Source organism: Gossypium hirsutum, chromosome D05 (genome assembly GCF_007990345.1).
Source record: "Gossypium hirsutum isolate 1008001.06 chromosome D05, Gossypium_hirsutum_v2.1, whole genome shotgun sequence".
NCBI classification, from domain to species: domain Eukaryota; kingdom Viridiplantae; phylum Streptophyta; class Magnoliopsida; order Malvales; family Malvaceae; genus Gossypium; species Gossypium hirsutum.
In genome coordinates, this window is record NC_053441.1 from 64,659,910 (window position 1) to 64,684,553 (window position 24,644).

The 24,644-nt window shown below is 33.0% G+C and overlaps 1 pseudogene; it reads left to right on the forward strand.

The window, feature by feature from the left end:
• LOC107960536 (transcription initiation factor TFIID subunit 6b-like) overlaps positions 1-23,591 on the forward strand; it is a 38,860-nt pseudogene extending 15,269 nt beyond the window's left edge.
• Positions 23,592-24,644: the final 1,053 nt, after the last annotated feature.

Genomic DNA, 24,644 nt, shown 5'->3' on the forward strand with positions numbered 1-24,644 from the left:
TAAGGACAATTAATCACAATGTCAATATTTTCCATCAATTGTACATATTTTTATTGGTATAATAACAAATTTAGCTCTCGAAGTTTACACATTCTATCAATTTGTTTTGATTTAACAAATTTAGCCCGCAACAGTTACATATTCTATTAACATTTACACATAATATATAAACATCGAGAGCTTAATTTGTTATTATATAAATAAAATTATGTACAATTTACAGAAAGCATTAACACAATAATTAATTGTCTTTAGTTGCTCCATTTCAAAATTGATAATGATTAAATTGCTCTAATTTTCTGAGAGAAACCAATTTGTTCAATATAGAAATTGAGAGGGACGAGAAATGTGTTTTTATCCATTTTAGATACTAACAAGTGTTTGGCGTAGTGGCAAGGCATATTACATTCTCAAGGAGAGAATGCGTATTCAAACGTTGGAGATAATAATATTGTGTGGGGTATCCACGGATCTCGAACACAGACTGTAAAACATATATAAAAAATAAAAAGAATAACATCTTAATTTAAATAATTAATAAATTTTAATTTCAAAAAAGTATTTTGAGAAACATAGGTTTTAGTAAATAGTAAAATTGAATCGATAAAACATGTCCAGTATATCAGAATCATAAAAATACAACTTAATTAATTTGAATTTAAACTTAACTCGACTCAATTTGATTATAAAAAACTGATAATTTGAATCCAAAATGACATGATCTTGAAATGATTTGAATTAATTGTCAAACCCAAACGACAAAACTCGAAATGATGCAATCCAAAAACACAAGTCAAATGAACTAAACTATGAAAGAAAAAAAAACCTTACACCGACTCAAATCCAAAATAATTTAATCCTAAAATAACCCAAATTTTATATAATATAAACTCGAAATAACCCGATAATTTTTTCAGTCTTACTGTGTTTATCTTTATAAGTATTCTTGTTTTCCTTGCCCATACATGTATTGTAGTTATCAAAAAATATATTCTACTTTGGATTTTATTTATATTAAATTTTAGGTTAAATTCCGCTATTACTCTCTGTACTTTATGAAAATGATGGATTTAATCATTGTACGTTAATTTAATCAATTTTAGTCTTTGTATTTTTTGAATTGGCCAATTTTAAACCATTTACTTTTTGAATTTTGAAATTTTAGTCTTGATTCAAATAATATTAATAATAATAAAATCTGCTTATTAAAATTTAATTATTAGTTTTGTACTATGTAGACAATTATAGATTTAATCCATATTTTTCAATTGGGTCATTCCAAGTCTTTATACTTTTCAAATTTTAAAATTTCAATATTGATGCAGAATGCGAGTTGCTATTAATTAATTGATTTTTTTAGCCAGTGCATGTAGAAATAATAAGTTGTTATGTCATTATACTTAAAATAATATATTGGTTTAACCCGCTTAAATTATGTCTTTTTTTCCATCTTGGGACCTAAATTTTTTTGGGGTCATAAGTGGTACCTAAACTACTTTTTTTTCTCCTTCAAATTAGGGCTCCTTTGGATCACCAGCAAGTTTCAGTGTGGTGAGATTTAAAGAGTAAAAAAAATTTGAACTGAAACGCAGCTCTATTTGGGGTGTTTGGCAAGCACACCAGTAAGCATTTTTCACCTCACTGTAACCCAAAATATTGGCTGGAGTTAAAAGCTTCAGTGGACTGATTTGGAAGTCCAAAAATAAGAGTAATTATTATTTTACCCCTCCAATTCTTCCTTTATCATTATTTAATATTATTTAATTTACAATAAAATTATAATTTTATTTATAAATTTAGTATAAATACAATTTAATTTATATTTTATTATTTGATTCAAATATAATCTGTAAAAATATTTTGATATTTTATTATGAATATAATTTAAAATATTTTATTGTATATTTAAAATATTTTCATATTTTATTATGAATATAATCTGTAAAATATTTTGATATTTTTGAATTTTTCTCTAGTTTTAATTTATTTTTAATTATTTATTATTAAAAATAAATATAATTGTAATAATTTTTAATTATTTATTAATTTTGTAATTGTTAAATAATTTTAAAACTTCTATTATATATATTTTTAATCTAATGTCCTTAAAAGTCATTTTCTATTTTCACCTCACCACTACAACTGCGTTTGAATCCAAACACACACTCCACCGCTGTTTCTAATCTCACCGCTACAGTATCCAATCTCACCGCTACAGTACCTAATCTCACCGCCACCGCTGTTTTTAACCTCACCGGAACTAAACACACCGCCAATCCAAACCCACCCTTAGTATATTCATTAGTTAAACTGTTAAGTCTATTTAAAAAAGAAAGACTCGGACAACAAATTAATACTTAAACAATGCTCTTTTTCCCAAGGTACCTAATTTTTATTTTGGCCATGAGTATTACTAAAACTATTATTCCATTACTCATTTTACACCAAAATGTTATATCGGCTGAAAAGATTCCAACAAATAATAGATTGTATGTCATATAAACTTTTAAAATAATTATTAATTAATTTTTTCATATAAACTGAACGGTTTGACTAATGACGGAGGTACCAAATTATAGTCTAGGTACCAATTTATGGGTTAAGCCTATTTCTAAAATAGACTTTTGACTAATGGCGGTAGTAACTTGGGAAAAAAAAGTAGTTTATGTACCACTTGTGAACAAAAGTACCAACATCGTAAAATGAGTATAATTTAGATACCGATTTATGAGTTAAGCCTAATATATTTGTCGCATCATTTTTTGAAAATAACAGAACTTAATAAATTTAACGGTTATTTTTTGGTGATGACTAAAATTTTAAAATTTGAAAAGTACATGAACTAAAAATGACCAAATTAAAGTATAAAGATTAAGTCCACAACTTTTACAAAGTACAAGGAGTAATAGCATAAATTAACCTAAATTTCATATGGGTCAATTACAAAAATAATCACTAAACTATTCCTTTGGTTCTATTCTAGTCACTCAACTATAGAGGTGCTCATGAGCCGGGCCAGGTCAGGCCTAAGCATGATATTAACGTACCTTATGCTTGCTCAAGCTTGGCTCGGCCCGAAATATGAGCTTAAAATTTCGCCTAAACTCATCCATATTTGCAAAAGACTAACCTAAGCTCATTTTAGGCATGCCCATATAATTTTTAGTTTTTTTTAATATTTATATTATATTATATTAATAATTAATAATTTAAACATTTTTTATTTATTGAAACTTTTATATAGTTATTTTAACATTATTTTAATGTTTACATTATAGTATTATTATATATTTAGTATAAGTTTATTTTGTTAATCTATTCTAAATTATATAATATAAAGTATCATACACTTAAAAATAGGCCGGGCTGGGCTTGAGCTTTGAATGTTCAAGCCTGAACTCAGCCCAAATTTTAAACGGGCCTAATTTTTTTACCCAAACCCAATTTTGGGCCTAATATTTTTATCCAGACCCTCCCAAATTTTGGGCAGCCCTTGGGCCTTGGCAAGTAGCCCAACTCATTAACAAGTTTACTCAACTATTAATTTTTTCGATTTAGTTGTTAACCTTTTCGAAAGTAAATATTTTAGTCACTCTCCTGTTAGGTGTTGTTAAATGAGTGATGGAAAGCTAATGTGGGCTTTTTTTATTAGTCTAAAAACAAATTTTGCCCTCTAATGTTTACACTTCTATCAATTTGATCCTAGATATAAAAAAAATCAAAAAATTTAGCCCTGAATGTTAACAAAACTTGTCATTTTAGTTCAAATTCTAAAAAATTTAATAAATTTAACCCTTAATATTATCAAAAATTAGCGATTTAGTTCTAATTCTAAAAATTTTAATATATACATATATTTAAAAAAATATTTTTAATCCTCTGTCTCACCCTTTGATTTTTTTTAGAGATATTCAAAAATTAAAATATATCATTATGTCTTTTCGTTTTAATGCTAAAAGAGATTAAAAAAAATAGAAAGCTAAAATGACTTTTCATTTGTAAAGTTAAAAATACTAAATAAATCATTATATCTTTTTAGTTTTAATTTTTTACTTGATTAAAAGAGAAATAATTAACGAATGAAAAATAATTATTCGCAAATAAATTCATAAGAAATGAGATTTTGCTAAAAGAAAAGCATGTAAAAGTATACACGTTCTTATGAAATACAAAGATTTTGCTAAAAGAAAAGTATCCAATTTTAAGAATGAAAAATATATGGTAAAAGGAAGAGTAAGTGGTTGTTGAAAAATACAAAAATTTTGAAAATCTAATATCCATAACTTTTCAATGTAAAAGAAAAAAATGACTGTAACACCAATGTTGTGGTATTATTTGTTGCCTATAAGTACCATTCCTATCCTTCATCTTCCTCTACCAACATAACATGGCCTCCTATCTCTTTCTGTCCCTGTTCCTCTTCTTTCCCCATCTTTATGCTTCTTTTTCTTCTTCAGGATCTCACTCCTGCTCTTCACTAATCCAGTTCAAGAACTCTTTTTCCATCAATCAGACAAAGGATGCTTATTATCATTGCAATGAGATTGCTGGCCTTCAATCTTATCCCAAGACAAATTCATGGAAGGAGGGTACAGATTGCTGCTCATGGGATGGGGTCACTTGTGACCACCTAAATGCTCATGTTATTGCCCTTGACTTGAGCTGCAGTTGGCTATATGGCAACTTCCCTTCCAATTCCACTCTCTTCCTTCTTCCTCACCTTCAAAAACTCAACCTTGCCTACAATGATTTCAATGATTCCAAAATTCCATCCGAGTTCGGTCGGTTTACAAGCCTATTCTACCTCAACCTTTCCAATACATGGTTTGCAAGAGAAGTCCCATCCCAAGTCTCCCACCTGTCAAAATTGGTTTCACTTGATCTCTCCTCCTCTGTGTTTGGTGAACAAACAATTGACAAACATGCTCTGGAGGGACTTGTTCACAACCTAACCGAGGTCAGGCATCTGTTTTTGGATGGAATCAACATGTCTTCTGTTAATGCTCATGTCTTTATGAATCTATCCTCTTCTCTAAGGTCTCTCAGTCTTGCTTTTTGTGATTTGCAAGGAAAATTCCCAAAAAACATTTTTGATTTGCAAAACCTCAATCTCCTCAACTTGAGATACAACCAATTGAGTGGACAAATTCCAAGATCATTGGGGAACCTCTTGCAACTCACTCATTTAGACTTGTCGTGGAACCGATTGAGTGGACAAATTCCATTGTCAATTCTAAACCTAACGCAGCTGGAATTTTTGGCAATATCTGAAAATTTATTAGAAGGTTCCATTCCAGATGAAGTAACCGCTTTTCCTAACCTAAAATTTTTATACTTAGATAACAATTTACTCAATGGAACACTTCCGTCATGGTTGTATACTGCTCCCTCATTAGACAGTATAGGTCTCTCTCAAAATCAATTCAGTGGGCATATCAAAGAATTCCAATCCAAATCACTAGAATGGATAGCGTTAGAGAATAATAAACTCCAAGGTCCTCTTCCATCTTCAATATTCCAACTTCTCAATCTTACCCGCCTCTTTTTATCCTCAAATAATCTTAGTGGTGTCATAGAGTTTCGCATGTTCTCAAACCTTCCAAATCTCGACCTTCTTGACCTTTCATATAACAGCCTATCCTTAACATCTAATACTACTTCTACTGTTAATCATATATTGCCTAATCTTACAATGTTATTTTTGTCATCTTGCAATCTTAGTGAATTCCCCCAATTTTTGAAAGGGCTTAAAAGGTTGGAAATGTTAGACCTCTCTTGCAACAAACTTCAAGGCAAGATTCCACAGTGGATGCAAGAGGTGGGGAATGTCTCTTTGACTTTCTTAAACGTATCTCACAACTCTTTGACAGAAGTTGAGCACTTTCCGTGGAATAATATTGCAGTTCTGGACTTAAGGTCCAATTTGATCCGTGGAAATCTTCCGATTCCAGCTTCGAAGATCAATGTCTTTCTGATCTCAAATAATAGTTTCAATGGAGAGGTCTCTTCTTTAATCTGCAATGCCAGTGATCTTGAAATTCTTGATTTGTCCCACAATAACTTGAGTGGAACAATTCCGCAATGTTTTGGAAATTTGAGCAACAGCCTTGAATTCTTGAATCTGAAGAAGAACAAGTTTTATGGGACGATTCCTCCAACATTTGCAAAGCGATGCCAATTGACTTATTTCAACTTAAATGGAAATCTGTTAGAAGGGCCTTTGACACCATCCATCCATAATTGTAATGGTCTGGAAGTGCTAGATCTTGGTAACAACAAGATCAATGATACATTTCCTCATTGGTTGGGAAGTCTTCCACAGCTACAAGTTCTTGTATTGAAGTCAAATCATATGCATGGTTCCTTGCGTGTCAATAGCTCCAAGTCTAGCCCTTTTTTCTCTAAAATCCAAATTTTTGATCTCTCAAGTAATTATTTTTCTGGACCCCTATCAGTGAGATACATCAACAGCTTCAAGGCTATCATAAATCTAGAGAAGATTGGTAGTACAGTGTCGTACATGGGGGTGAATGATGGCTTCTATACCTGTTCCATTGGAATTGTTATAAAAGGACAATATATGGAATTGGTGAAAATTTTCACCATGTGGATGATCATTGATCTATCAAACAATCAGTTTGAAGGGGGTATTCCAGAGGTTTTTGGAAAGCTTAACTTACTGAAAGGGCTCAACCTTTCTCATAATAACCTTAATGGTGGTATCCCTACCTCAATAGGGAATTTGACAAGTCTTGAATGGTTGGACCTATCTTCAAACAGGTTGTCTGGGACGATTCCAAATAGATTGGCAGATCTGCCATTTCTTTCGTCCTTCAATGTTTCTGAAAATCAACTCCATGGTCAGATTCCTCAAGGCAAACAGTTCAACACATTTGGAAATGATTCATATGAAGGAAACAAAGGATTATGTGGATTTCCGGTCTCGAAAGGTTGCAACATCATTGAGCCAGCACCTCCAAATGTGCTTGAAAAAGATGGCTCAAAATCAAACATTACTTTTGGTTGGAAAGTGGTGTTGATAGGTTATGGATGCGGAGTGGTGTTCGGAATGTCCGTGGGATATGTTGTTTTCCAAACTGGTAAGCCGAAATGGTTGGTGAATTTGGTTGAAATCCAACATGAGAAGAAGCGAAGAAGAAAGTCAAAGGATGGCAGTCGCAGAAATGGACGAAGAAGGATCTAGTTAGTGGAAATGATGTTCAAGTGTTGATGTTGTATCTTCATAATTTCTTGTTTTGAAGTCTTTCAATTTTTTTCCTATGGTGAAAGGTTTCATTGGCATGCATCTGTCTTTGTTATTGTGACAATTCATCTATATTTCATTGCATTACGTGGTATTTGTAAGGGTTTGTTTTAAATGTAACATTTTGTATGGTTCAACTATTTATGTCTTCTTTCATGACTTTTATTTTTGAGTCTCAATAATCTCTGCATTCAAGATTTTGTCAGCTTATTAATTGGTGGATCAATAATCTTCATGCTCATCTCATCATCTTTTTCTCGAGTTAAACACAGCCAATACTATAACAATATTCTGTGTGGAAAATAATTTGGCATTCTGCAAATTTCCACAATGCTTGTGGATTGCCTTTGGTTGACTGCTATACATATAAAGGAAGGAAACAAGACCATGTCAAAATTTCCAAAAATTAGTCATTCATTTTTTAAAATTGTAAATTCTCAAGTAATGTAAATTAGTCCTAAAACTCAAGTTTTGAAATCTTTACAATTTAACCCCTTACTATTTTATGCTCAACTTTCTAAATCTTCATATTTCATGATCATATAATTTAGTTACTACATCAATATTTGAGATTTCACTACTCAAACCCTTACTTCATTTTGGTCCTTACTTCAATTTTATCAAATTAAATCATTTTTCAATTTGAATGCATTGATGTGAAATTGAGGGAGCACTAAACAATGTTGATGCGAGTTTAGGCAAAATTGGTGGATCCCATCTCCTTAGTAATTTCTTTATGGAAGTAGCTGCTTTCACACTGCAAACTTGGATAATTTGTGGTGGACGATGATGAATGATTTGACAATCAAACACATAATTTTTAAACACAAAATTAACGATATATTGAAATCATTATTGAAATTATAATCAAAATTAATACATGTTTTTTTTATTTGCTTAAGGTGTAAAAACCCTTCAAAATTTTCAAAAATAAAAATAAAAATTTAAGTCCCTCTTTTTTTTTAACACTCAATTGAGCACTTAAACTTTTAAAATGTGTCAAAAATATCTTTACACTTCTTCAAAAAAAGCGATTAAACTCTTTTTTTTTCGCTCAATTGGGTGCTTGAACTTTCATAATGCATCAAAAAGACCTTTTTTTTTTCAAAGAAACAATTAAGCCTCTATTTTTTTTCCACTCAATTGGGTACTTGAACTTTCATAATGCATCAAAAAGCAATTAAGGCCTTTTTCATGCATTATGAAAGTTCAAGTACCGAATTGAGTGCAAGAAAAAAAAAGTAGGGGCTTAATTGCTTTTTTTGAAAATGTTTGAGGGCCTTTTTGATGTATTTTGAAAGTTCAAGTACCCAAATGAGTGCATAAAAAGAACAGGGGTTCAATTGCCATTTTTGAAAAAGTTTGAGGGCTGTTTGCACCCTTAAACCTCTTTTCTTTTTCTAAATTTAATTTAGAACCAACTTTGAGTAAAGACTTGGGAAATTTAATTACCAAAATTTCTTTCCATGCAAAAATTTCCCCTATTTCTTGTTTGAATTTAAAGCAATACAATATTTTTCTAGCTAGTAATAGAAAATGACAGTCAATTCATTCCAAGCAATGCAAAATTTCCAGTCTGGTGGAAAATTTGTTTCTTAGATACTATTATTCAACTTTTAAGGCATAAGTTTGAATATAGGGACTACATTTTTAAAGTGTTGTTTACTACACACTTAGGGACCATATATGTGTATATATATATATATATATTCCAGTCTGGGTCTTTGTCGTGTTTTGTTGGTTGGCTATGGCCTTGTTGCTGTTTCCACTGTCTGTGGTCTTTGTTTCTAAGTCATATGTGGCCTTGTTTGCTACAACTTAGTTGCTAAGTTAAAGGGAGTTAATAGAGCACCATTTTCTTCTTTTGCGTGGAAAATAAGTTGGCGTTATGCCAATTTCCACATTCATACATATAATGGAAGCAAGAGCAAGTCAATATACTTTGTAATCTCATCACTTCTTCTTCTTTCTTTGGGGAGTTCAAATGAAATACAAATTTTGAGTAAATCAACTATTCATTGACGGTACAAACGAGTTAAAATTTCCAGCATTCATGTCTTTGTTTTCCCTCAAGTAAACGTAGTCAATACTGCAAATGGTGTGGAAGTATTGTACATTGTGGCCCAAATGTCCAAAATTTCCCCATTGCTTGTAAATGAAATTTGGGTGAGAGAGATGGGAGGAAGCAACAGCAAGTGTGAAGTCAATAGACAATTGACAGTCTTTATTCTTTTGTGTGGAAAATTATTTGGGACCAAACTTGACTTGTTATAAGGAAGAAGACTTTGTAATCTCATAAATGTTAATTATTTTACTTCTTTGGTAAAAAAAAAAGTAATCAATTTTATGAATGAAAAATATATGGTAAAGAGGAAGTAGTTGTTGATCACTAATAACATGATGATTGTGGAAATACAAAAATTCCCGTATATGTGTTGAATTCTGCATAATGTAAATGTCCCGCATTGCATGTGAATTCTGCAATAAACTAAACTTTACGTGTTATAGTTCTTTAAACCGAGTTAATGAAAAGTAACCATTCTTATCAAAATTAGTTATACTCCTAATTTATAACAAAGGAAATAATAATTTGAGTTTAACTCAAAGGTTAATATGTCATCAATGGGCGATGGCGTGGTGCTACCATGTCAGCGATTATTTTCTTCTTTGAGTTAAGGTGATTTCACCAATTTTAGGTTACTTTTTTACTTCAATTTAGGTTTATGCTTATTAGCTTCGAAGATTCTAAGTGGGTGCCACAATCAAAGGGTGAATAAAAAGGGTTAAAAATGATTTTTTTAAAAAAATATTTTTATTTTTTATTAAAAATTTAGAATTAGAATTAGACAAATTTTGTAAATGTTAAGGCTAACTTTATTGAATTTTTTTTTCAGAATTTGAACTAAAATGACAAATTTTGTAAAAAGCACTAAATTTGTTGAATTTTTTACATTTAGGATCAAATTGATAGAATGTGTAAATATTAGAGGTTAAATTTGTTATTAGATGAATAAAAAAAACCCACATCAACTTTCTATCACTCATCTAACGACAACTAAAGGGAGAGTGATTAAAATATTTAATTTCAAAAAGTTTAGCAACTAAATTGGAAAATTTAATAGTTGGGTGACTATTTTTATAGTTTACAGTTTTTTTGGTCACCTGACTATTAAGTGACACGTTTTAGTTGGTATAATAATAATTTTAGTCCTCAATTTTTATACTTTCTGTCAATTTAACTCTAATTATATAAAATGATTACAAAAGTGAAATTCTTTTTAAATTTTACAAAATTCTAAAAATTAAATGAAAGTAGATAAAAATTTCAAATATAAATAAAGTGAGAGAAAATGAGGAAAATATTATTTTTAAACCCTCCAAATTTTATTTGTATTATCTGTAAAGCAATATCTAATATCCATTCTTTTAGAAAACATAGAAAAAGGTAAAAAAAACTTAAGTAAAATTATCTGTATATAATCTGCTTTTATAATTTGGGTTTTTAAAAATAAATTTAAATGAATTGAAAATTTGAATTGAGTTTGAAAAAGAAAATTTTGTGGTATTTTTTATATTTTTGCTAGAAAAGTAGCATCAAAGTTGATTTCGTAAGCTTTTGTAATATCAGTTACGGATGTTCTTCAAGGGCATAGAACTCAACTTGAAAATTTTACTAATTTGGTTACAAAAAAACATTGAGGAAGCATATAATGATATAACTTTTTTTTTTCTGTTTTTAATTTGTTATGGGATTCTATTGAATGATAATTTTTTTTATTTCCCGTATTTAGTTCTTCAACAACAACATATTCGAGATTTTATTTTTCTAGAATTTTTATATAAAAGTAAAGTTTGTATTTTTTAAAATAATTTTGAGTTTTTTATAATTTTTATATAGAATCGAGGTAAATTGGCAAAAAAATTATAAAAACAAAATACTAAAATTGTTTAGTTAAGTGACCAAAACGAAAATCTACCCATAGTTCAGTGACTAATTATGTAGTTTACCCTTCATAATTAAAAAAATAGCTGTTAAGTTTTTCTTGTATTAGATAACATTTTAGATGGTAAAAACCCTCTTTAGTCCCTCTCAATTTTGATATTAAGTAAATTGATCCATTTTAAAAAAAATCAAAGCAATTTAATCTTTGTTAATTTCGAAAGTGAACAACTAAAGACAATTAATCACAATGTCAATATTTTCCATCAATTGTACATATTTTTATTGGTATAATAACAAATTTAGCTCTCGAAGTTTACACATTCTGTCAATTTGGTCTTGATTTAACAAATTTAGCCCGCAACAATTACATATTCTATTAACATTTACACATAATATATAAACATCGAGAGCTTAATTTGTTATTATATCTGTAATACCCAAATTTTGACCGGCCCAAGCCCAAGTATCAAAACCCAAATAAAAAATATACATAATAAAAGTCCAATAACATCAGTCCAGATTACAAACCAAATAAATTAAGCCCAAACTCGATTACAAAGTCCAAATTCCCAAGCACAAACTGTTAACCCAACACTCCAGCCCCAAATTATTAGCCCAAAATCAAACCCACTAAGCCTAATCAGCCAACCCTAACCCGAACGGCCCACATACCTAGCCCTAAAACATTTTCAAAAAAACCTAAAGCAACTATTTGCCTCAGCCGCCGCAACAGTAGCCTCCCACACGCGCGCCTCTCATTATCTTGAAGTATCTTTTTGAAATTGATTATTAATTTATGGGGTGCTTAATTATTGATATTAGTATTTGTATGATATGACTAAAATAATTATTGTTATTTGCATTTACCTATTATTTGTTTGTCTTCTTAATGTATGTTTGGGTTGTTATTTATCCTTTTCGTTATGTATTGCTATTCAATCATGTTTCATTTGTAAGAATTGTATTATTTTTAAAGCACAACAGATCATTCTATTTCATAATTTTCAAAAAGGCCTGATGTTCATAGCTCTCGAGAGAATTGTGCCCTAACTTACTGGGCTTCAATTCTTCTCGATGAATTTGAATAGCCAAGTGTTTATTGTGTTAAAACCACACAACTTTTAAAATAAAGTTTTCAAGATTTTAAATTGTTGGATCCTAACTTACTGGATGTGGCATTTTGTTATCCCAATTTTAAAATAAAGGCAATGTTTGACGTTTAAGAACTTCGAGAAATCGAAACCTAACTTACTGGATTCTGATTTCTCATTTGACTTAAATGACCGAATAGCCTTCTCAAAATGCATGAATTTTAAAATTTGAAAATTAAAAAGACATACTTAATTTTGACGATTGAATCGTTGCACTCTAACTTACTGAGTGTGGCAATTTATTTCTTTGAAATGAGTGTGTTTTATTATTCAAATTTAAACTTTAAAAGGATCATATTTTTCGACACTAAGACATTAAACAATCGATTCGGTACCAATTTTGGGCGTTACGAGGGTACTAACCCTTCCTCGTGCGTAACCGACTCCCGAACCTATTTTCTCAAAATTCGTAGACCTAAAATTATTTTCAAGGTGATCCGGTCACACCTCAACAAAAGATCGGTGGCGACTCCCATTTTTAAAACATAAAAAATGGTTTCGACAATATCAATAAAAATTATGTACAATTTACAGAAAGCATTAACATAATGATTAATTGTCCTTAGTTGCTCCCTTTCAAAATTAATAATGATTAAATTGCTCTAATTTTCTGAGAGGAACCAATTTGTTCAATATAGAAATTGAGAGGGACGAGAAATGTGTTTTTATCCATTTTAGATACCAACAAGTGTTTGGCGTAGTGGCAAGGCATATTACATTCTCAAGGAGAGAATGCGTATTCAAACGTTGGAGATAACAATGTTGTGTGGGGTATCCACGGATTTGAACACGGACTATAAAACATATATAAAGAATAAAAAGAATAACATCTTAATTTAAATAATTAATAAATTTTAATTTGAAAAAAGTATTTTGAGAAACATAAGTTTTAGTAAGTAGTAAAATTGAATCGATAAAACATGTCCTTTATATCAGAATCATAAAAATACAACTTAATTAAATTGAATTTAAACTTAACTCAACTCGATTTTGATTATAAAGAACTGATAATTTGAATCCAAAATGACATGATCTTGAAATGATTTGAATTAATTGTCAAACCTGAACGACAAGACTCGAAATGATGCAATCCAAAAACACAAATAAAATGAACTAAACTATGAAAAAAAAAACCTTACACCGACTCAAATCCAAAATAATTTAATCATAAAATAACCCAAATTTTATATAATATAAACTCGAAATAACCCAAAAATTTTTAAATTAAAATTGACCCGACCCAAATTCACACCACCTAAAATCAATCGTAACCACCTAATTAAAAAGCATGAAATGAAATGATGTAAAGAGAAAATTAGAGAAAACCAAATAGAAAGTAACAAGCTTTTTTCAGAATTGAAAGCAAATTCCGTACATTCACGACATGCATAAAACAACAATGGTTTATAGAATTTGAGTTTTAGTCCCTGTACTTTAAAAGTTAATTTTTCTTAATTTAAAAATTTTAGTTTAATCATTCATGTTGGTTGTAGTTTCCATTAGCTTAATCAACATGTTAAATTATTAAATTTTGATATAAAATACTTACGAGTTTAATAATTATACTGAGATTTTTAAATAAAAAAGTTGGAAGACTTAATTTCTAACCTTTTAAATATAGGGACTAAAAGCATCTTTTAACTTTGATATTATTATTATAAGCAGGGATAATGTCATCTTTGGCATCTGTACTTTTATAAAATGTCTAGTGGTACAAGTACTTTGAAAATATATAATGTGGCACCTGAACTATCAATATGTGTTATTATTATGGTACATGTACTTTGAAAATGTTTAATGTGGTACCTAAACTATCAATATATATTTTATTATGATACTTGATAAAGATGGACTATTATTGGTAGCTTAAGGGGCTCTTTGTCCCGCCATCCCTGCAAAAAAACAAAAAAATTGGAGAATTTTGTTTTTTCCTTTAAAATTTTTAGAAAATTTCAATTAAGCCCTCAAAATTTTTGAAAATTTTCATTATACCTTTTAATTTTTTAAAAAATTTTAATTAAGCACTCTTAAATTTTGAAAATTCTCATTAATCTCACAAAAATTTTAATTTTTTAAAAAAAAATATTATTAAACCATTAAATTTTTAGAAAATTTTACCTGCCCCTCCCCCAAAAAAAAACCTAGTCCCAACCCCTAGGATCCGCCATTGGTACTTGGTATTAATACTGTTAGAAAATTGCTAAATCAACCAATGAAAATTTGACACATAGAACCCTTTTTTTAATTATCAAGTCCACGTGGATAAAATAATAGTGAAAAACTAAATAAAACAATAATTAAATGAAATAAAAAAACAAATAACTAAACATATGGTTAATAAAAAAAACCTGTACTTTCAAAGATAATAAAAAATATTATTTAAAAATCAATTGAAAATATTATTTTAAAAGGAAAACTCTTTGGAGAAGATGATCATTTGCTTAAATGGAGAATATAATATTTTTGGTTATGTAAGTTTAGTATTTACTTCTTTTTTATTAATCATATGTTTAGTTTTTTTTAATTAATTTAATTGTTTTATTTAGTTTTTCACATAATGTTATTTTACACATGCGGACTTGATGAATTAGAAAAAATATTACGTGTTAAATTTTCATTGGTTGGTCTAATAATTCATTAACGGTGGATTTGTTCTACATTGATGACAAAGATGTGGAGTTTAAAGAAGTAAGAACTTATCAACAATATTCGAGGTTCTGTTGTATGTTGCCTTATTAAAGAAGTCTTCACTTAAAATCTTCTATGTTGCCTTATGTATGTAGGTTCTTGAGTCACCTTTGCCAAAAGCACCACATGATACATCTGTTACATCCCACTGGCTTGCGATTTAAGGCATTCAACCAGTAATTCCAGAAAATGCTTCAATTGAAGGTACCGCCTTAGCTAACCTAAATATTCTCTCGAAGCTATTTGTGTTGAAGACTCTCATGGTTCATGTTCTTTTCTGGTTTTATCACTTTAATCTAATACGAGTTATCTTCATTTCTACATGGAATTGGTATTTTGCTTTCCATGCAGCACCTTCTGATGGTAAAAAGGCTGAATACAAAGAAGATGGGCTTTCCGTTGATGTCAAATTATTTGTTAAACATGTATTATCTAGAGAGCTTCAAGTATGTTGTACATCTTCAGCAACATTTTTATGTTAAAATACATTTTGCACAGAATGATATTAAAAGACTAATTTGGTTGTCATGCAGCTTTACTTTGACAAGATCGTGGACATTACCATGAATAAATCAGTATCAATTCTCTTTAAACAAGCATTACTGAGTTTGGCAACAGACCCGGGATTACATCCTTTAGTTCCTTATTTTACATATTTCATTGCGGATGAGGTTGTCTTAAAGATCTTTCATACCTCATTATATATGTGTGTTGCAAAGAACTTTTGGTTGGTTATCTCAAGCTTACATTTTTGCCACATTTATCTCAGGTTGCACGGAATTTGAATAAATTCCCTCTCATGTTTGCTTTGATGCGTGTTGCCCGGAGTCTTCTCGAGAATGAACACTTACACATAGAACCTTACGTGAGTTTATTATTTCAATCATTTAGAAGTACACGAACTAATGCAAATATGCTAGTGGTTTATTTTCCACCTATCTGATTTTTTAAAATGTTCTTCAGTTACACCAGTTGATGCCATCTATTATTACCTGCCTTGTTGCAAAAAGGTTAGGAAATAAATTCACCGACAATCATTGGGAACTTAGAAACTTTGCAGCAAAGCTAGTGGCATCAATATGCAAAAGGTGAAGATTTCTGTTCTTTTGGACTTATACATGCATATTCGTTTTTATGAATTTCAGGTGTCGAGTTTTTAGTTATAAACTTGGACCTATTCTTCAAATCATATGTATATCATTTTTATGCTATTTCACACATGCAAAACAAATGGTGCAAGCATGCATGTTATATGCACAGAATTGTTGAAAGCTGGACTGCAATGCAACATGGAGCCAGAAGCATGCAACTGTCGAGACCAGCAGCTATCAAGCTCAGCTCATTTTGCTTGGAGCGCACGAATGGTTTTTGGACCAAATGAAGCAACTGACATTACTGTTTTGTTTTGATGTAATTTAGTTCAGTTTGATTGTAACTAGCTTTAATAGTTAGTAGGATTAAGTTAGTGATTAGATAGCTGATGTAAAAGCTGATATGGCAACTCATTTTGTATTTGACTTTAACTTATTTTGGTTGTAAATTAGTGGATGCAGTTAGATTAGTAGGTAACTATCAAATGAACAAATTGTAACTCCTTTTTATTTCAAAAAAATTTTGAATGAAACGTAATAATGTTCAGTTACAATTCTGGCTGTACATTCAAGTTTCTTGCTTGCTGCTCTGCTTGTTTTTCTTTTCTGCTTCGTTTACTCTTGCTTCTGCTTGCAAATCTCTTTGTTGCTGCTGCCATTGTTCCAACAAGAATACATAGATTAATTACGTGTGGATCATTAAGAATGCCTATGTATTGGAAATTGGCCAACCATGCTGCTGTTACATTTTGTGTTGAAGTGCATGCAGCTTGATGACATGCTGCAGCACATATGCTTGTTGTAACAGCAAGGTTTCTCTTTAGTTTCATCCTAATTAAACTAGTTGAAAATGAACAAGTTGATGACAACTTGATGCATGAGGTGTTGAATGATTAGTTTAGGTGGCTTGTTTATGTGTACAAGCAATGTTTTAATAGTCCCAATACTGATTAGTGGGGTTAGTTGACTATTTGGTGATGTATTTGACTATAAATGTATGTTTTTTTTCGTTGAATGAATGAGCTGAATGAGCTATCAGCCATATGCTCCCTTGCTGCACATTTGTGAGCAAGTAAAAATACTTCTTGCATCTTGCTTCATTGTTCTGTGCTCTCTGTTCTCTTCTTTTGCTGCTGCCAATGCTCCAACACTATGTTTGACCATTGTGTGTGGCTACTTTTTTTTTACATGATCCAATTTTCGATATGATATTGTTGGTGCAAGAGGCAGCAACAAGCTGTTTCTAGTCTTGCTTGAGTAGTAAGCCTCGAGCCTTGGTGAAGAAGCAAGCTCAGAAGCAGAAAACAGAAAGATGAAACTAGCAAGTGAAAAACAGAAAAGAGAGAAGAGGATTGAATGAAAAATGAGCTGATATCTTTCATTAACACATCAACAAGGCATTAAGCCATTACATATATCAGTCAACTAGTAAATCAAACAAGTAATCACCTAATCAACTACCTAACTCCACTAATTTGCATTGAAACTTACAAGATTAGCTTGTACAACTTGCATTGCTGACTTTTCAGTCAATCAATATCAAAACATTTACCTACTTAGTTCAACATGAACTAGATTACAAAACAATCAAAATGGAATTAAAAGCAGCAAATAGATTGGCAGCTTCAAACTTCAGTTGCTGCACACCATGGCACCACTGCTTGCTGCGATTCCAGAAGCATGACCACCTTTGCATGTCGTGCATGGCCACCTTTGCATGGGAACTAAACTTAACACTCCTCCTTAGTTTCCATGCTAGTAACACCTAATTCCCTTTTGAATTTAACAAATTTAGACACATTGAGTGCCTTTGTGAAGATATCAGCAATTTGCACTTCTGAATTGCAATGAATCAGCTCGATTTCATGAGCTTGTTCCATCTCCCTTATAACATGCAACTTAATATTGAAGTGCTTGGTTCTGCCATGAAAAATGGGATTTTTTGCAATTGCAACAGCAGATTTGTTGTCACAATAAATCTCTGTTGCCTCCTTTTGGTTTTGGTTTAAATCAGTCAAGATTTTCCTAAGCCATATGGCTTGGTTCACAGCAGATGCAGCAGCAACATATTCAGCTTCTGCTGTTGATTGTGCCACCAGACTTTGTTTCTTAGAACTCCAGCAAAACATGCCTGAGCCAAGACTGAATGCATATCCGGATGTGCTTCTCATGTCATCACTTGATCCAGCCCAGTCACTATCAACATAGCCTATTAGCTTCATGTTTTCAGCCCTTTTGAACAATACACCATGACCAATGGTGCCTTTGATGTATCTCAGCACTCTTTTAGCTGCTCGAAAGTGCTGATCATTGCAGCAATTCATGTATCTTGATAGCACACTAACAGCAAACATGATATCGGGCCTTGTGGCAGTCAAATACAACAGACTACCAATGAGACTCTTGTACATGGTCTCACAAATTGGTTCACCACTCCCTTGCCTCGAAAGCTTCACTCCAACAGCCATTGGTGTGCTTGTTGGCTTGCAGTTCTTCATAGAGAACTTGTCCAGGATCTTCATAGTAAAAGAACTCTGACTAAGAAAGATTCCCTTTTCTGTTTGGTTCACTTCCATTCCAAGGAAGTAGTTCATTCTGCCTAAATCAGACATTTCAAACATTTCCATCATTTTTCTTTTGAAGTCTTACAGCATTCTTCTTCATCAACATAGAGTGACAGAATAAGCTGAGTTTCAGCTTGGTTCTTCTTCACATACAGTGTTGGTTCACTGGGACTTCTCTCAAATTCCAAACTGAGCAAGTAAGAGTCAATTCGAGCATACCAGGCTCGAGGAGCCTGTTTCAGGCCATATAAAGCCTTTTTCAGTCTGTACACCATGTGTTCTTTGCCAGTGATCACAAATCCTTGAGGCTGCTCGATGTAGATCTCTTCTTCCAGGAAGCCATTGAGAAATGCAGACTTAACATCAAGCTGATGAATGGTCCACTGATGTTGAGCAGCCAAGGCAACTATCATTCTAACTGTGTCAAGCCTGGCTACTGGTGCAAATGTTTCTAGGTAGTCCAGACCATACCTTTGGCTAAATCCTTTGACAACAAGCCTGGCTTTTAGCTTGTTCAGACTGCCATCTGCATTCTGTTTTACTCGATAGACCCATTTTACTCCAATGGTCTTCTTTCCAGCAGGTTTATCAACAAGCTCCCATGTCTGGTTCTTTTCAATCATGTTGATTTCATTGACCATAGCTAGTTTCCAGCCTTCATCTGCCTCAGCCTCTTCAAAACTGCTAGGTTCTGGTATTGCAACCTGTGCCCTTTCATAAATATCATCTAGGGGCCTTGTGCCTCTTACAGGTACATCATCAACATCCATTTCAGGTTCTAGCTGCTCAAGTTCAGCTTGATTAGGCACTAGGTCTTCTGAAACTGCTTCTGGCTCATTTTTCTCCCAATTCCAGCAGGCTTTTTCATCAAAGATGACATCTCTGCTCACCTGGACTTTGTTTGTCAAGGGATCCAGAACCCTGTAGCCCTTCTTGACTGAGCTGTAGCCTACTAGAACACCTGGTTGAGCCCTTTTAGAGAGCTTGTCTCTCTTTGCTGCTGGTATTTGTGCATAACACAGGCAACCAAACACCTTCAGATGTGCCAAGGAAGGCTTGAAACCAGACCAAGCCTCAAAAGGTGTCTCGGATGCAAGAGCTTTAGTAGGAAGCCTGTTCTGAAGGTAAACAGCAGTGTTTACTGCCTCAGCCCACATGGTCTTGGGCAGTTTCTTCTCAAACAGCAGACATCTGGCCATATCCATCAGACTTCTATTCTTTCTTTCAGCTACCCCATTCTGCTGAGGTGTGTAGACATTTGTAAGCTGATGTTTGATACCAGCATCATTGCAAATGGCTTGAAACTGAGCTGAAGTGTACTCAGTTCCATTATCAGTCCTTATCGATTTTAGCTTGCAACCTGTTTCTGTTTCTACAGCATTTTTAAACTTCACAAACACTTGAGCTACCTCAGATTTGTGTTTTAAAAAGAAAATCCAGCAAAACCTTGTAAGGTCATCAATAAAGAGGATGAAATACCTGTTTTTGCTGAGTGATTCAGTCCTCATCGGGCCACATACATCAGAGTGCACCAGCTGCAGTCTTTCAGTAACTCTCCAGGTTGAATTTGTAGGAAATGGCAGTCTTGCCTGTTTCCCCATTTGGCAAACTTCACACACATCATCATGCTCCACTGAGCTGATGAAGTTCTCTGCCAAGCCCTCTTTGGCCAATCGAGCCATTGATCTGAAGTTGGCATGTCCAAGCCTTTGATGCCAAAGCTTGGAGTCTTCAACAGAGGCTGTGTATGCTGAGTTTGAGTCATTTGCCCAGTGAACCTCAAAGCATTTATCAGTCATTGTGACTGTCATAAGGCTTGATCCACTTGAATCAGTAATATGGCATTGTTTATCCTTGAACACAACAGAATAACCTTTCTCGAGCAGTTGAGCTATGCTGAGAAGGTTTCTGTCAATCTGAGGTACAAACAGTACATTTGGAATGATCTTGTTGCCTGTGGGAGTACATATTAGCACTTCTCCTCTTCCTTCAGCCTTTATAAACTGACCATTTCCAACCTTGACCTTGGTTTTATAACTTCTGTCCAAGGTTTTAAACAAGGAGGCATCTGGTGACATGTGGTTAGTGCAACCACTGTCCAGCAACCAGCCTTTAGAGCATTTCTTCTCAGAAGCTACACAGGAAACAGCAAAGACCTGTTCTTCTTGGTCACTACTGTCCTCAGCTACTCGAGCTTCAACCTTTGACTGCTGAAATTGATTCTGCCTTGGCTTACTTCTGTTTTTGCAGACCCTTTCAACATGGCCCTTCTTCTTGCAGTGTTGGCATACTGCATCTGGCCTAAACCAGCATCTGTCTTCTGGATGGCCAGGCTTCTTGCAATATCTGCAGGGCTGGTCATTGCTCCTTGCAGCATCAGGCTTAGGCCTGTTTTTCCAAGGCTTTTTGCCTCTTTGAGCATTAGTGCTCGAGGTTTCTCTGGCCTTGGCTTGAAATGCACCTTCTTGGTGGTCTTCAGCTCTGCTAGCTCTCCTTTGTTCCTGAGCATAGAGTGTGTTGATTAACTCAGTCAAAGAGATGCTAGCGAGGTCTCTTGAGTCCTCTAGGGAGGATATCTTGGCCTCATATCTCTCAGGCAAAGTGGAGAGGACTTTCTCCACAATTCTTGCCTCATCAAAGTGCTCACCTAGGAGCCTTATGCTGTTAACCACCGCCATAATTCTATCTGAGTACTGCTTCACTGTTTCTACTTCCTTCATTTTCAAATTCTCGAAATCCCTTCTCAAGTTTAACAGCTGCTGTTGCCTTGTTCTCTCAGTGCCTTGAAACTCCTCCTTAAGCTTATCCCAGGCCTGTTTTGGAGTCTCACAGGCCATAATTCTGGTGAAGATGACATCTGACACACAGTTCTGGATGCAGGACATGGCTTTATGCCTTTTGGTCCTCTCATCAGCATGTTGCCTAATCTGAGCTACTGTGGGATTAGCCCTCAGTGGTGCTGGCTCAGTATCTGTGTTGACAACTTCCCACAGATCGAAGGCCTGTAGGTAAGTCTTCATCTTGACCAGCCATATATGAAAGCCTTCTCCATTGAAGACTGGTGGGGCTGCTGGTGAAAATCCTGAAGAAGCCATCAAGTTCCTTGTTTTGAAGCAACAGGTCCACTAAGACAAGAGCTCTCGATACCAATTGTTGGTGCAAGAGGCAGCAACAAGCTGTTTCTAGTCTTGCTTGAGTAGTAAGCCTCGAGCCTTGGTGAAGAAGCAAGATCGGAAGCAGAAAACAGAAAGATGAAACTAGCAAGTGAAAAACAGAAAAGAGAGAAGAGGATTGAATGAAAAATGAGCTGATATCTTTCATTAACACATCAACAAGGCATTAAGCCATTACATATATCAGTCAACTAGTAAATCAAACAAGTAATCACCTAATCAACTACCTAACTCCACTAATTTGCATTGAAACTTACAAGATTAGCTTGTACAACTTGCATTGCTGACTTTTCAGTCAATCAATATCAAAACATTTACCTACTTAGTTCAACATGAACTAGATTACAAAACAATCAAAATGGAATTAAAAGCAGCAAATAGATTGGCAGCTTCAAACTTCAGTTGCTGCACACCATGGCACCACTGCTTGCTGCGATTCCAGAAGCATGACCACCTTTGCATGTCGTGCATGGCCACCTTTGCATGGGAACTAAACTTAACAGATATGCTTTGCTTTTAGGTTGAATGCGGAAAAGATTAGAACTTAATTTCCAGCATAATGATTTGTCTTGGATATGCAGATTTTTACATGCATTTCTTACAAGTCAATATTTTATAGATTCGGGCATGTTTATCACAACCTTCAGCCACGTGTGACAAGGACACTGCTCCACGCTTTTTTGGACCCAACGAAAACATTTCCCCAGCATTACGGAGCAATTCAAGGGTTAGCATCCCTTGGACCCAGTGTGGTATAATTCTAATCTCAAATATTTACTAGCAACACAATAAGATACTGGTTTGTGGGATCAATTGGTCAAAGATATTGCAATGATAGCCATCTTTTTAAGTCCATTTCTTTCAGAAAACTGTTTTGTCACTCTTTTCTGCAAGATCCGAAGAAAGAAAGAACTTGGAAATCTATAGTCCAAAAGTGTAAATATGCGGTTTCTCTATAGGTATCTTTATTATGGCATCTGTAAAGTTTGTCTTTCATATGTTTGACTAACGCTTCTTCTTCCATATGTAGGTTCGTTTACTTATACTACCAAATCTTGAAGCGTATTTGCAGCTTTTTGAACCTGAAATAAAAAGACACGAGGCCTGGTGTGTTTATGGGGCACTGCTGGTAAGTTTAACATCAAATTTGGTACCAGTTTATGAGCATCGTTTCATTTATTTGCTGTAGAACTAACAACACTGCATAAAATTTCCACTAACAGCGTGCAGCTGGACTGTGCATGTATGATCGGCTTAAAATGTTACCCAGTTTGCTAGCACCCTCAACTCGTCCCGTCTGGAAAAGCAACACCAAAGTTGCGACAAGTATGATTTCTTCGAACCATCATATTTACACTTAATCCACAAATCTCTTCTCCCTCTTTACGATATTCCTTTTTCTGATCAATCAAGATAAACGAAAAGCAAGCACGGACACCTTGATGCAGCAGCAACCAACTGCCAAGAAAATAGCAACTGAGAGTGCAATAGGTATGATGCCGATAAATTCCATGCAAACTGATTTACAAGGGGCAGTTAGCGGCTTTTCTACCACCGTAGGAGGTTCCAGTATCTGTGTATCATCAATGTCACGGCCGTTATCAAACGATAACATGCTTGGAAGGGAGGTTGGGGGTCGAGTTTCAAAGACATCAACCGTTCTAGCTCAGGCTTGGAACCGGGGAACTTGTTAGCATCATTATTTGAACTTTTTGGTGAAAGTATGTCATCATTTACTCCCAAACCTGAGCTTTCATTCTTCCTTTGATTAAATTTCACCTCCAAAAGCTATGGTTTTTGAAGGAATTTGAGTAATTAATCCCCATAGTTTTTTTCAGTCTTACTGTGTTTATCTTTATAAGTCTTCTTTCTTTTTTTTCCTTGCTCATAAATGTATTGTAGTTATCAAAAAATATATTCTACTTTGGATTTTTTTTATATTAAATTTTACGTTAAATTCTGCTATTAGTCTCTGTACTTTACGAAAATGATGGATTTAGTCCTTATACCTTAATTTGATCAATTTTAGTCATTGTATTTTTTGAATTGGTCAATTTTTAACTATCTACCTTTTAAATTTTGAAATTTTAGTCTTGACCCAAATAATAATAATAATAATTAAATCTGCTTATTTAAATTCAATTATTAGTTTTGTATTATGTAGACAGATATAGATTTAATCCATATTTTTCAATTGGGTCATTCCAAGTATTTATACTTTTCAAATTTTGAAATTTCAATATTGATGCAGAATGAGAGTTGTTATTAATTAATTGATTATTTAGCAAGTATATGTAGAAATAACAAGTTGGCATGTCATTATACTTAAAAAAATATATTGGCTTAACCCACCTAAATTATGTCTTTTTTTCCATCTTCGGACCTCAATTTTTTTAGGGTCATAAGTGGTACCTAAACTACTTTTTTTCTCCTTCAAATTAGTATCTTCATTAGTTAAACCGTTAAGTCTATTTAAAAAAGAAAGACTCGAACAACAAATTAATACCTAAAACAATGCTCTTTTTCCCAATGTATCTAATTTTTATTTTGGCCATAAGTACTACTAAAACTATTCTTCCGTTACTCGTTTTACACAAAATGTTATATCGGCTAAAAAGATTGCAACAAATAATAGATTGTATGTCATATAAACTTTTAAAAATAATTATTAATTAATTATTTTTTATATTTTTCTTTCTTATTCCTTTATAATGTTTGACAATGCCGATAATGTTTGAAATTGGCCCACTTGAGGTCGAAACGCTGGTGA